At 44.5% G+C, this 13,009-nt stretch overlaps 1 protein-coding gene across 4 annotated transcripts in view; it reads right to left on the bottom strand.

The window, feature by feature from the left end:
- The window catches only part of LOC126485080 (aldehyde dehydrogenase, dimeric NADP-preferring-like), a 363,030-nt gene that overhangs the window by 125,105 nt on the left and 224,916 nt on the right, over positions 1 to 13,009 (bottom strand). Inside the window, exon 1 of one of the 4 annotated variants that reach the window (XM_050108688.1) lies at positions 7,789 to 8,008. The exons of the other annotated variants lie outside the window; for them this stretch is intronic. The gene's annotated coding sequence lies outside the window, so the exon portion shown is untranslated. Of the gene's footprint in view, positions 1 to 7,788; positions 8,009 to 13,009 lie in introns of those variants that run through there. 4 annotated transcript variants of the gene reach the window in all.

Below are 13,009 nucleotides of genomic sequence, written 5' to 3'. Positions count from 1 at the left end.
TATAAATATTCAATTTTTTGTCCGCAGATCGTGGTCGTGCGGTAGCGTTCTCGCTTCCCGCGCCCGGGTTCGATTCCCGGCGGGGTGAGGGATTTTCTCTGCCTCGTGATGACTGGGTGTTGTCCTTAGGTTAGTTAGGTTTCAGTAGTTCTAAGTTCTAGGGGACTGATGACCTCAGAAGTTAAGTCCCATAGTGCTCAGAGCCATTTGAACCATATTCAGTTTTTTGTCACTTACTGTTTTCTTCCATTCTACTTCTCCCTTCGGTGTTGGTTTAACTAATCGTGGACTGCTTAGCAGATGTCTCACTATCTTGCACGCTCTTCTCGCAAGGTTTATCATTTATGATATACCACATAATTATCGATTTTAAGAGGTCTTGATAGAGAAATGATTCTTAGCTCTTTTATTTACCTGATAAAAATCACTGGTTTTAATGTTACAAAGGTGTTTTACAATGGTGTGTCCTATGCTTTCTACCGCTTGATCTGATTTCATAATTTCTAAGATCTTTGAAATACTTTCCGTTTCTGTTCTTCTACTACGCTGCAGTCCACCGTCATACGTTACTTTGTTACAGATGTATTGTTCAGGAATATATTCATCAGTTTTGTGTCAGGCTTCGATACCAACACAAAATTGAATTACATAAGGTTAAAGGTTAACATCTCACTAAAAAAAAAAAAAAGGTTCAAATGGCTCTGAACACTATGCGACCGTTCGGCCACTCCGGCCGGCCTAGCATCTCACTAACATCAGAGTTATCAAAACGCAGCTGGATGAAGACGGGAAAGGAAATTTGCCACTATGTTTCCGGCTGAACCATACCGGTAGTTGACTGAATAGTTTTTGGGGTCGGATGAGGCTTCGAACTACTACTGCAAAATAGCTGGCTGTCAGAGTCACAGCCTTCGGAGACATAGGAAAACTTTTTGTTGAAGGCAGCTTTCTTCCAGTCCGCTCTTTGCGTCCCTTTTACTCTGGCCATTATTTTCTGCATTATTGCCTCAGTAGCTGAATAGTTTCGCCGGCACAGTAGCTCACCGTGTTCGAGGAGGAGACTGCAATAATAATAATAATAATAATAATAATAATAAAACTGAGTGGAGTTCTCATCGATCGAATTTGAAAGCCGTCATGCCACAATCGCCCAGAATCAACGACGAAAAAACGAAGAAACAGATCGACAGAAGACGGAAAAAAATGGTTAGCGTCGCTCCCTTCGGTGCGAAATGACCCGGGCTCGATTTCCGGTATATCCTCAGATATTTTTTTATGCGATAGGAAGGTCAGGAACAGGGTCACTCGGTCTCGTGATACCAAATGAGGAGTTGATTGTGCAAAGAAGCAGCAGGACAACTAGGATTCAGCTGTTCTCACAAGCCTTACGATCATAGACTGTTACGGTAGTGCCTCGTAGCAGCAGTCGACCAGTCGGAACAGGCCAAAGGGCTAATCCGTGGATGGTGTTTACGTTCTTTCTTATAAAGAGAACTTCTTTTACTTTTTCCCTCATGTCACCACTATTTTTTATATTAAGCTGCTCATTATTCCCCCTTTCGCCTCTCTTCATAACTTTCCTCTTACTTTTCGTCTTAATATTTCCTTACAAACTGTACGCCTGGCACACCAAATTCCACGGTAGCTCTTGTACCAGCAGCTTCAACAATGAGTGCACCAACTGTCAACTGTATGGTACACCTCGTGCACTATATCGAAGGACTCTCACAGCAAGAATTTCTTAAGCAGCACTTTGTAAAAAAAAAAAAAAAAAAAAAAAAAAAAAAAAAAAAAAAAAGAGCCTAGATACTCTCTTTTTTTGCATTGTCAGTACTTCGGCCAGTAAGATTTGTTTTCCGATTGATGTGACTGATTAGTAATGTACAAGAAACATAGTCCTGTGTCAGCCACACTTATTTGTGTTCACTACTAGTTTCGATGGTTACAGCATCATTATCAAGTGGATTTCGTTGTGTTTTACTCGTAACTTCATTTCTGACATAGTTGAGTGATGTCTGACAGCTAGCGATGTAACGCAAAGCGCTTGTCGCTGTTTGCCGGAACTATATGCCATGCGCATGCCAGAAATAAAATTTTGTAGATAGGGTGTAAAGGAAACTGTTTACAACATACCACAGTGCTGTATAGAAGACGAGACGCACAATTTGATATAGGCCATGTTCGAAAGAATAGACACCATGCATTCAAACAATTTATTCGCCTAGATGAACAGTGGAATCACCTTCTTCAACGCGAATGCACAAGTACGTCCGACCTCCTGCGGGAATCTGAGTGTGGCGACCACGGAGGAAATGGCCAGGGACTGAGGACAGGTGGCGGTCGGTGGGGGGATGTGGGTCGGCCGTGAGGCGTGTCGAGATAGCGCAGTTGCGATAATGCTGTGTCCCGGATGGCGCGTTGGTTAACGCACCTGCCTAGTTAGCAGGAGATCCCGGGTTCGAATCCCAGTCCGGTACACATTTTCACTCTTCGCCGCTGATTGAGCGTAATGTGCCGATGCAGCTTACATCCCTTCCCTTCCCTTTGCCCCCCCCCCCCCTCTTCCACCTTCAATTTACGTATTATTACTTAAATTTTCTCGTAAGGATAACGAAAGAAACAAGTACTTTTGTAAACGTCATGCAAAAACTAATTATGCTTACAGCTAATTCTAAAATTAATCCTTACAATCACAGCATTTTCGTAGTAAGGAGGCCAGACAAACAAAAAGATTTAATTGCTAATTTTATACTGTGAAAATTCACAATATTTTGAGATAAAATTTATGCAAACGTCAGTTTTAGTGTAGAAGCAAGAACAAGGGATTTTTAATGTTCAAGAGCGATTTTAAATAGGAAAAAAATGTCGTGAGCAGAGCATGCACTGTAACCTAGGTGACTTTTCTAGGCCAACTAGAGGCTGTTTGTGGCTTGATAGAAAAGTGACTTATAAATTTGTGGAAGTCCATCTTCATACAAGATGCCTGAAGGACTTTGACCGTTCAGTATAAAAAACACCTTTACCTGTCTATATTTTGTGTGTACAGTAATTTATTTATGTGAGCAGTTTTAGCATTTCTCTATGCCATCTTCAGGTCCCTTTGTGGAGACAATAATGATAACAATGTGAACCACATAGTAAAGGGTCAGAGTAAAATTTAGGAGATTAAATACGAGGGGTATTCAGAAAGTTGGGAACGTTTTGGCATAAAAAAAAGTACAAGAAATATATTTTATTATATACATCTGAAAGAGCGACTGACATACTACTTTTCCACATAGTCACCAAACACAATAAGGCACTTGTCATAGCGGTGGACAAGCTTTGAAAGACCTTCGTCGTAAAATTCTGCAGCGTGAGACTTCGGCCAGTCAGTCACGCCCGCCTGGGGTTCCGCGTCGTCATCAAAGCGCTGCGTTGCAAGCCAGTTGTTCATCTTGGGAAACAAGTGGAAGCCATTTGCTGCAAGATCGGTGCTGTAGGGCGAATGAGGGAAAATTTCCCATTTGAGTGGGTTAAGGAGTTCTTTACTGGTGTTTGCCGTGTGAGGTCGGGCATTGTCGTGCAAAAACAAAATTCTGGAAGTCAGCTTTCCTCGGCGTTTGTTTTGAACTGCTCTTCTAAGGCTGTGCAAAGTTTGACAGTACCGGGCAGAATTTATGGTTGCTCCACGTTCGAGAAAATTAGTAAGATGCACACCTTGACTTTCCCAAAAAACTGTCGCCATCAACTTCCTTGCTGGCGAGGTTTGCAAACATTTTCTTGATTTTGGGGGGGATCTTGTATCATCCCACTCCATGGACTGTAATTTTGTCTCGCCATTTCACCCAAGTCTCGTCGCCGGTTACGATTCATCCAGTAATGAATCACCATGTTTGTGGTAGGCCTCCAGAAATGTCAACATTGCCCCCATTCGCTGTTCTTCATGGTGTTCTGTAAGCATTTTGAGCACCCATCGTGCACAAAATTTGTGATAGCCTAGCTTTTGAGTGACAATTTCAAACAGCAAAGTCTGTGAAACTTGTGGAAAAGAAAGCGAAAGCTCCGTTATTGTGAAGCGGCGGTTTTCAGGAATCGTTTCATCAACTTTAGCGACAAGGTCGCCAGTCACGATGCTCGGGCGTCCACTCTTCTCTTCATCATGAACGTTGGTTCGGCCATTTTTAAACCGAATGCACCATTTCCGGTCGTAACATGAACTCATTACGTTATTTTCGTACACTTCGCACAGTTCACGACAAATTTCTATAGGTTATAGGTTTTTTTGCCAACAACAACCGTATCACAGACCGCACTTCACAACTGGCTGTATTTTCGATTGCAGTGCACATTTCAAATTAGACTATCGAAAAAACCAGACGCGCAGAGACGTTCCCATTCTCACGGATGGATGTCGACTGAGCTGCTGAGCACACACATACCAAACTATACGCGATAGGCGCGCGCCTAGCGGCGTCAAACGGAAACGTTCCCCTCTTTCTGAATAGCCCTCTATATACAATGGTAACATGTAGTAAACATTTAATGAAAACCAGACTGTACAAGGTAAGACATCAGAGTCAATGGTGAACTAAAAAATAAAACAATGTATGAATGGAAAGAAGGAAACAAAATATACATGTGCCATATAAAAATAAAGTGAACGTACTAATCGCAGGTCGAAATTATATGTCCTGGTTTTTGTTAAATGTTTACCACTTTTATAGTGATGTCTTAAATTTTACACTGCCCCATTATTATGTAGTTCACACTGTCATTGTTGTTGTTCTCTTCACATAAGAGCAGCCAGATGGCAATTATAAACAAAATGTAGACGGCTGAAGGGGTTTTGAATTTGACATATAAATTAGTCTGTCTCGACTTAACCTACACCATTGTGGTACGTTGGTAAGCAGTTATCGTTTAAACCCTGTACAGAGCACAAAATCAAAGCCCTCTGTAAACGCCTGAGTAGCGAAACACATAGTGAACGTAAGTAATGTGAGACTGACGATGAATATTTTTGTTATTCCGCTGCACTTGCTAAACAGGATAATAATTGGTGCGTTGGTTTGAGTACAGCACGTTCAACAGGTTATTAGTTACCTGTACTAATTTCTTGTTGGCCAAATGATTTGAAGAGTATATTGCCTGTCTTTTCGATGTTACTACAGCTACTATCATCTTGAAATAAAGCCATCTCAATTACAGGGTCTATTCTTTTTCAACCTCCGATTGGTAGCGAAATTAAAACCATAGTGAAAATCCGGTGAAGCTTTCCACGGCATGTTGTACACTGTCACTAGTGTGGCCGTCTATCCCATCCCTTTTTCACTTCTGGATGAACAACGAACACTTAAATAGCGTCTCCCGCCACGAGTAAGGTGCCTGCTGAGGAATTCCGCCCGATTTCATGCAGTCCACATGACGTAACCGTCATGCGTTTCTTCAGTTCTCGGCCGCATACTGGAGGTACAACAAAGTTGCACGCCCCTTGTTTTCGATGTATGTTTAATCTCGCACCATACTGCCCGGACTTGGCTCCCTCTGATTTTCATCTTTCGATCACATATGTGATAGCATTTTGGCACGGACAACAGGCTGCAGACCATCGTAGGAAACTGTTGGAAAACACAGTTGGCGGCCTTCTGTGACGAGGGTGTTGGAAGGTTGCTACGACAAATGTCTAACTGGGAGTGGCGTCTATGTAAAGAAGTAGCTGGGAGGTGAAGTTAAATGTTGTAATTAAAACATATTTCGATTTTCACTGTGGTTTCCATTTCGCAACCGATAGGATGCTGAAGAAAAAAACTCACTCTTAACAATCAAATAATAAAATGAACGTGTCCTAATATTTCTAATTGCAGTGTATTGCCGCAGTTGTCTTCAAAACGATTATCGATTTCGTTCAGATTTTGAACATTAATATTATAGACTGCTTTAAAAATATTAGATAATAATATTGTCTTGAAGGGAGGATATAAGATGAACACCAACAAAAGCAAAACGACGATAATGGAATGCAGTCGAATTAAATCGGGTGAAGCTGAGGGAATTAGATAAGGAAATGAGACACTTAAAGTAGTAAGTGAGTTTGCTATTCGGGGAGCAAAATAACTGATGATGGTAGAAGTAGAGAGGATATAAAATGTAGACTGACAATGGCAAGGAAAGCATTTCTGAAGAAGAGAAATTTGTTAATATCGAGTATTTAATGTCAGGATGTCGTTTCTGAAAGTATTTGTGTGGAGTGTAAGCTTTATATGGAAGTAGGGTTGCCATACATCGCGGATTTCGCGGACAGTCCGCAATTTTATGCTCGAAGACGGGTGTCCTGGACGAAGAGGAAAATGTCCCCAAAAAAAGTGGCTAGTAAGAGAAAAAAATTTTTTACGCATGTTTTGCCAGTGACCACCGATCAAGTGTTTCATAACTCCTGCGAACTTGACGATAGCCACTGAAACCTGTGCTGATATTCCGTGTTACTTCAGAATCGCTCGGCTATTTTCAGAACAGACTGTGGAAGCAGTGCAATAATCGATTCTTAGCGATTGTTTTCAGTTTTCCGCTGTTGGTTTGCGTCTCTGTTGTCGGTATCGGATATTCTTTGGTCGTGTAAAGTTAACATTCAGCTGGGCGAAGTGTAGTTCTGGTGTTGTTATTGCACAGAATTTGAAATTTAAAATGTCAAAATCGCAGCAGCATGATTGTGTACATGTTAATAGTTTGTGTTTAGTGCTTTAATTAAAATGTTATTTAATGTCAATTGCAATTAATTTTCTTCATCATTGACCACTCCTTTATAGACACCATTAATGCTTGGATTAATTTTCCTTGTTAATTACAACTTCTTTGCTGACAGAATTGCTGTTTGAATTATGGTAATTATGAAGATTTGGCTGACGTGCAGAAAGGTGAAAGGACATTGTGATTCCAGGTTTCAACCACAATTTCATAATTACCCCTGTAAAGTAATGATGAAGATTCAACTGAAATGAAAACCAATGGTCACTTGCACAACATATCGGTCCGTGTTTCAACCACATCTTTATAATCACCGAATTTTGTCCTTGATTTTCGTCCTTTGATTATGGCAACCCTATATGGAAGTGAAACATGGACGATAAACAGTTTAGACAAGAAGAGAATAGAAGCTTTCGAACTGTGGCGCTACAGTAGAATGCTGAAGATTAGATGGATAGACCACATAACTAATGAGGAGGTACTGAATAGAATTAGGGAGAAGAGGAGTTTGTGGCACAACTTGACTAGAAGAAGGGATCGGTTGGTAGGACATGTTCTGAAGCATCAAGGGATCACCAATTTAGTATTGGAGAGCAGCGTGGAGGATAAAAATCGTAGAGAGAGACCAAGAATTGAATGCATTAAGCAGATTCAGAAGGATGCACGTTGCAGTAGGTACTGGGAGATGAAGAAACTTGCACAGGATAGAGTAGCATGGAGAGCTGCATGAAAGCAGTCTCTGGACTGAAGACCACAACAACAACAGATAGTAATGTGTTTTCATGGGTGTGTCTCCTCTTACATCATTCCAGGCTCCCATAGAAATGAAAGTGTTTAAAACTATAATTCAGAAAAGTGTGGCAGATAGACAGTTGATGCAAAAAATGGAGAAGAGCCAAAGCAGGTCAAAGAAGAATATGGCAGCAGATGTGGAGGAAGATAAAGGTATGTGGACAGGTGGCAAGACTGAACTCTCCGTGTATGATCAGAACCACATGGAGACAACATATCTGTTACAGCGCCATGTGCGGAATAAACTAGCTCTGCTTGCGTTTGAAAACTCACCTTTGCAGGGATGCTAGTTGTCAGTCTGACTGCTGGCTGGTCTCACGGCGCTCGGTACGTAACTCTGCCGGACGCTAACTGGCCGAGTAGCCGACGAACTGCGCCCACCGCCTTGTCTTATCAGTGTTGTCACGCGCGCTGAACCGGCGGGATAAGAGCGAGCGAACCGCTAAGCACGCACTGCGTGCGCTGCCAGTAGCCGCCGACAAGGCCTGCTCCGCGCATGCGTGGGGCGACACGTCCTGCAGCGCCCTTGAAGCGCTCAGCTGACGCTGATGAGTTTGTTTTGTGCTGCTCGCACGGGCAGCCCCGTCACCTCAGCGGTCCGCTCCTGCCGGCACTGTCGGAGATCGGATGAGCTGCCAACCGAGCTCTCGAGTGAAAGTGCAGTAAAACAGTCGGCCTGGCACGCGGCGCCAGCTGCATGCTGTTACGTCAGCAGGGGCTATCGCTCAGAGTCATCAGCCGCTTCCGGCAGGCCCGTCACAGTGTCTCAAATGCCTCTGGTATGGGAAACGGCCTCGGATTCCCGGACTCTTCCCTTTTTAAATAGCTCCAGGCTACTCCCAGAAAGAAAAAGGAAAAAAAAATGTGGGCTTTAATTTCCTGTCGACATCGATGCCATTATACATGCTGCACAAGCTCAGATTACGTCAAGGATGGGGAAGGAAATCGGCATTTGCGTGGAGCGATTTAGGGAAATCACGGAAAACCTAAGGACGCGGGTTTGAACCGTCGTCCCATACCAAGAAAGCCGATAACAGTGTGGAGCGTGATCAATAATCTGCCACTTGTTTACGCTACTGGCCATTAAAATTGCTACACCACGAAGATGAAGTGCTACAGACGCGAAATTTAACCGATAGGAAGAAGATGCTGCGATATGCAAATGATTAGCTTTTCAGAGCATTCACACAAGGTTGGCGCCGGTGGCGACACCTACAACGTGCTGACATGAAGAAAGTTTCCAACCGATTTTTCATACACAGACAGCAGTTGGCCGGCGTTGCCTGGTGAAACGTTGTTGTGATGCCTCGTGTAAGGAGGAGAAACGCGTACCATCACGTTTCCAGCTTTAATGGTGGTGGTGGTGGCTAGTGTTTAACGTCCCTCGGGTTAGGGAAGGATTGGGAAGGAAATCGGCCGTGCCCTTTCAAAGGAACCATCCCGGCATTTGCCTGAAATAATTTAGGGAAATCACGGAAAACCTAAATCAGGATGGCTGGAGACGGGATTGAACCGTCGTCCTCCCGAATGCGAGTCCAGTGTGCTAACCACTGCGCCACCTCGCTCGGTCCAGCTTTGATAAAGGTCGGATTGTAGCCTATCGCGATTGCGGTTTATCGTATCGCGAAATTGCTGCTCGCGTTGGTCGAGATCCAATTATTGTTAGCAGAATATGGAATCGGTGGCTTCAGGAGGGTAATACGGAACGCCGTGCTGGATCCCAACTGCCTCGTATCACTAGCAGTCGAGATGACAGGCATCTTATCCACATGGCTGTAACGGATCGTGCAGCCACGTCTCGATGGTGACGTTTGCAAGACAACAACCATCTTCACGTACAGTTCGACGACGTTTGCAGCAGTATGGACTATCAGCTCCGAGACAGTGGCTGCGGTTACCCTTGACGTTGCATCACAGATAGGAGCGCCTACGATGGTGTACTCAACTAGTGTCACCAACGTCAAAACGTTATTTTTTCGGATGAATCCAGGTTCTATTTACAGCATCATGATGGTCGCATCCGTGTTTGGCGACATCGCGGTGAACGCAAATTGGAAGCGTGTATTCGTCATCGCCATACTGGCGTATCACTCGGCGTGATGGTATGGGGTGCCACTGGTTACACGTCTCTGTCATCTCGTGTTCGCATTGGCGGCACTTTGAACAGTGGACGTTACATTTCAGATGTGTTACGACCCGTGGGTCTACCCTTCATTCGATCCCTGCGAAACCCTACATTTCAGCAGGATAATGCACGATCGCATGTTGCAGGTCCTGTACGGGCCTTTCTGGATACAGAAAATGTTCGACTGCTGCCCTGGCCAGCACATTCTCCAGATCTCTCATCAACTGAAAACGTCTGGTCAATGGTGGCCGAGCAACTGGCTCGTCAGATTACACCAGTCACTACTCCTGATGAACGAACTGTGGCATCGTGTTGAAGCTGCATGGGCAGCTGTACCTGTACACGCCATCCAAGCTCTGTTTGACTCAATGCCCAGGCGTATCAAGGCCGTTATTACGGCCAGAGGTGGTTGTCCTGGGTACTGATTTCTCAGGATCTATGCGTCTGTCATCATCGCAACATTGTCGTGCAAACTTGTCTGGTGCTGACTGGCAGCACACGGCTGTGGCTCCTGCAATGATAGCCTCAGGAAACTGAAGGAACGACTTCAACGTGTTCGTCGCCACTAAACTGCAAAGGAACGTCTCCTCCTCCATGACAACCTAAAGTCTCACACTAGTCGACGCACCCCAGAGCAGCTCACAAAAATTCAATTGACAGTACTTCCTCATCCACCCTACAACTCAGATCTCGCATCTGTCGACTTCCACCTGTTTGCCACAATGAATGATGCGGGAAACAGTACTTGGATGATGGGGTGGTTATTGATGCGGCAAGACCTTGGCTTCGGCGTCGACAAGTAGAGTCGTACCAAGCGGATATACAGGCCTCCCCAGTAAGGTGCCGTAACGTCGTCGCATTGAACGGAGATTATGTTGAAGAAAAGGGTCTTGTAGTCACAAGAATGGGGAGTATCATGGTGCATTAAAATCCTGAATAAAACCAATCTGCTTTCAGGAAAAAAAATGTGTTGCATTACTTACTGCATGCCCTTCGTCTTGTGCATGTAACAACTAGTTTCGGCAAGTTAAAGAAGCCATCTTCAGATCACATATATAAGCTATTGTGCCAATATATGCAGTCCACTACCACTCAGCCATGGAACAAGAGTCTTCTTCAACAACTTCTTCCAAAACATGTTCATGACTACAGTGCATTACATAGAGTGACACAGTGGTATATGTGTGTAGAGGATTTGATAATGGCGATTTTACTCGCTGAAATTAGTTGCAAATTATACATATATTTTGCTATCTGGGGACATAAACTTCTCCAGTAAGAAGATTACATTATTTAAAGCAAATGTATTCTTGATAAAACACACATATGCGAGGCAGTCTTGTCGCATAAATGGGATTTAGTCAACCCAAAATTCTGGGCTATATTGCAACCATTTGGCTTGCTGCAGGGCAAGCTAAATTTACACGAGAAATATAAAGAATCAAACGAGAAACAATTATTACCTGTTCACTCTCTAGAAAGAGAGAGGTGACTGGGGGAAAGCGAGAGAGAGAGAGAGGTGACTGGGGGAAAGCGAGAGAGAGAGAGGGGTGACTGGGGGAAAGAGAGAGAGAGAGAGAGAGAGAGAGAGACAGAGAGAGAGAGAGAGAGGTGACTGGGGGAGAGCGAGAGCGAGAGAGAGAGAGAGAGAGAGAGAGAGAGAGAGAGAGAGAGAGAGAGAGAGAGGTGACTGGGGGAGAGAGAGAGAGAGAGAGAGAGAGAGAGAGAGAGAGAGAGAGAGAGAGAGAGAGAGAGGTGACTGGGGGTAAGAGAGAGAGAGAGAGAGGTGACTGGGGGAAAGAGAGAGAGAGAGAGAGAGAGAGGTGACTGGGGAAAGAGAGAGAGAGAGAGAGAGAGAGAGAGAGAGAGGTGACTGGGGGAAAGAGAGAGAGAGAGAGAGAGAGAGAGAGAGAGAGAGAGGTGACTGGGGAAAGAGAGAGAGAGAGAGAGAGAGAGAGAGAGAGAGAGAGAGAGAGAGAGGTAACTGGGGAAAAGAGAGAGGCAACTGGGGAAAGAGAGGTAACTGGGGAAAGAGAGGTAACTGGGGAAAGAGTGGTAACTGGGAAAAGAGAGATGAATCTTGGAAATCGAGAATCTCAAACGAAGACAGTTAGCAGGCAGGGGTCATGTAATGTGAGAGAGTGCTGGAAAGCAGTGCCTCCGAAATTTTTATCCGAAACAAACGTGATTAACATTCTATATCTTCATGCTTCATGTGTACATACTCATTTCTCGACGTAGGCACCCTGCCGACGAGCACATTCCTCCCATCGAGAGACCAGTCTGTAGAAGGTTTGACATTGTTGACGGAGCCACAACCTCACCTTTGCTTGCACCGCTTTATCACTGTCAAAGAGCTCTAAGTTGTTCTTTAAGTTTTGGAAACAGATAAAAATCGGAGGGGGCCAAGTCGCGATGGTATGGATGACGATCGATGACAGCAAACCCAAGGCGTCGGATTGTTGCAGGTATCGCAGCACTCGTGTGTTATATGGCATTGTCAGGCTGAAGGGTCCGGCCGCTGTGACCGAGCGGTTCTAGGCGCTTCAGTCCGGAACTGCGCTGCGGCTACGGTCTCAGGTTCGAATCGTGCCTTGGGCATGGATGTATGTGATGTCCCTAGGTTAGTTAGGTTTAAGTATTCCAAGTCTGGGGGACATGACCTCAGATGTTAAGTCCCATAGTGCTTAGAGACCCTCCCCCCCCCCCCCCCCACACTGAAGGGGAGGGTGTTCCATGTATGGACGAACTCTTCGAATTCGCGAAACGTGATTACAGCAAGCTGTTTCTCACGCATCATCTTAGTTACGTTGCACATCACCATATTACACGCTACAATTCGGAGCCCTTAGCGGCAGAGGTTGCAGATAAGTAGACGTGAAGAATTAATATGGAGAATGTTAATAACGTTTGTTTTGTTTAAAATCTTTAAGAGCTTTCCTATAAATTCACAGGTATCACTTTTCAGTATGCCGTCGTACAAGTAAACAAACAGGGGCAGCGCAACAAGGCCTACCGCTCTAAAATCAATGTAACGGTAATGCTGGTTGCTCACGATGCAAATAGTACATCTGCATCTTAGTCACGGGTGAAGTTGCCACGCACATTTTACAGTGAAACCTCTGACTAACACTGACTGAATGTATAGGTGATTGCCTCCAGTTGATGGAAGCCAACACGTTCGACAAGATGCCGGCAACTAACGCACTACTACTGGTCGCGAAGTTAAATCGAGTAAGAACTGTAAATACATGGGGCTGGGAGAGTGTGTCTCGGTAGTTTTGTAACATTAGGCGTAGCGTAGCAGTGTTTCTCCTTCAATAGGAGAAGTTCCCTGTAGCCGAATTGACATAGTGACAAAGCAAACGG

This window comes from Schistocerca serialis, chromosome 6 (genome assembly GCF_023864345.2).
Source record: "Schistocerca serialis cubense isolate TAMUIC-IGC-003099 chromosome 6, iqSchSeri2.2, whole genome shotgun sequence".
Taxonomy (NCBI): Eukaryota; Metazoa; Arthropoda; class Insecta; order Orthoptera; family Acrididae; genus Schistocerca; species Schistocerca serialis.
Note: the sequence above shows the minus strand (reverse complement) of the source record. Positions and strands in the feature narration are given on the sequence as shown.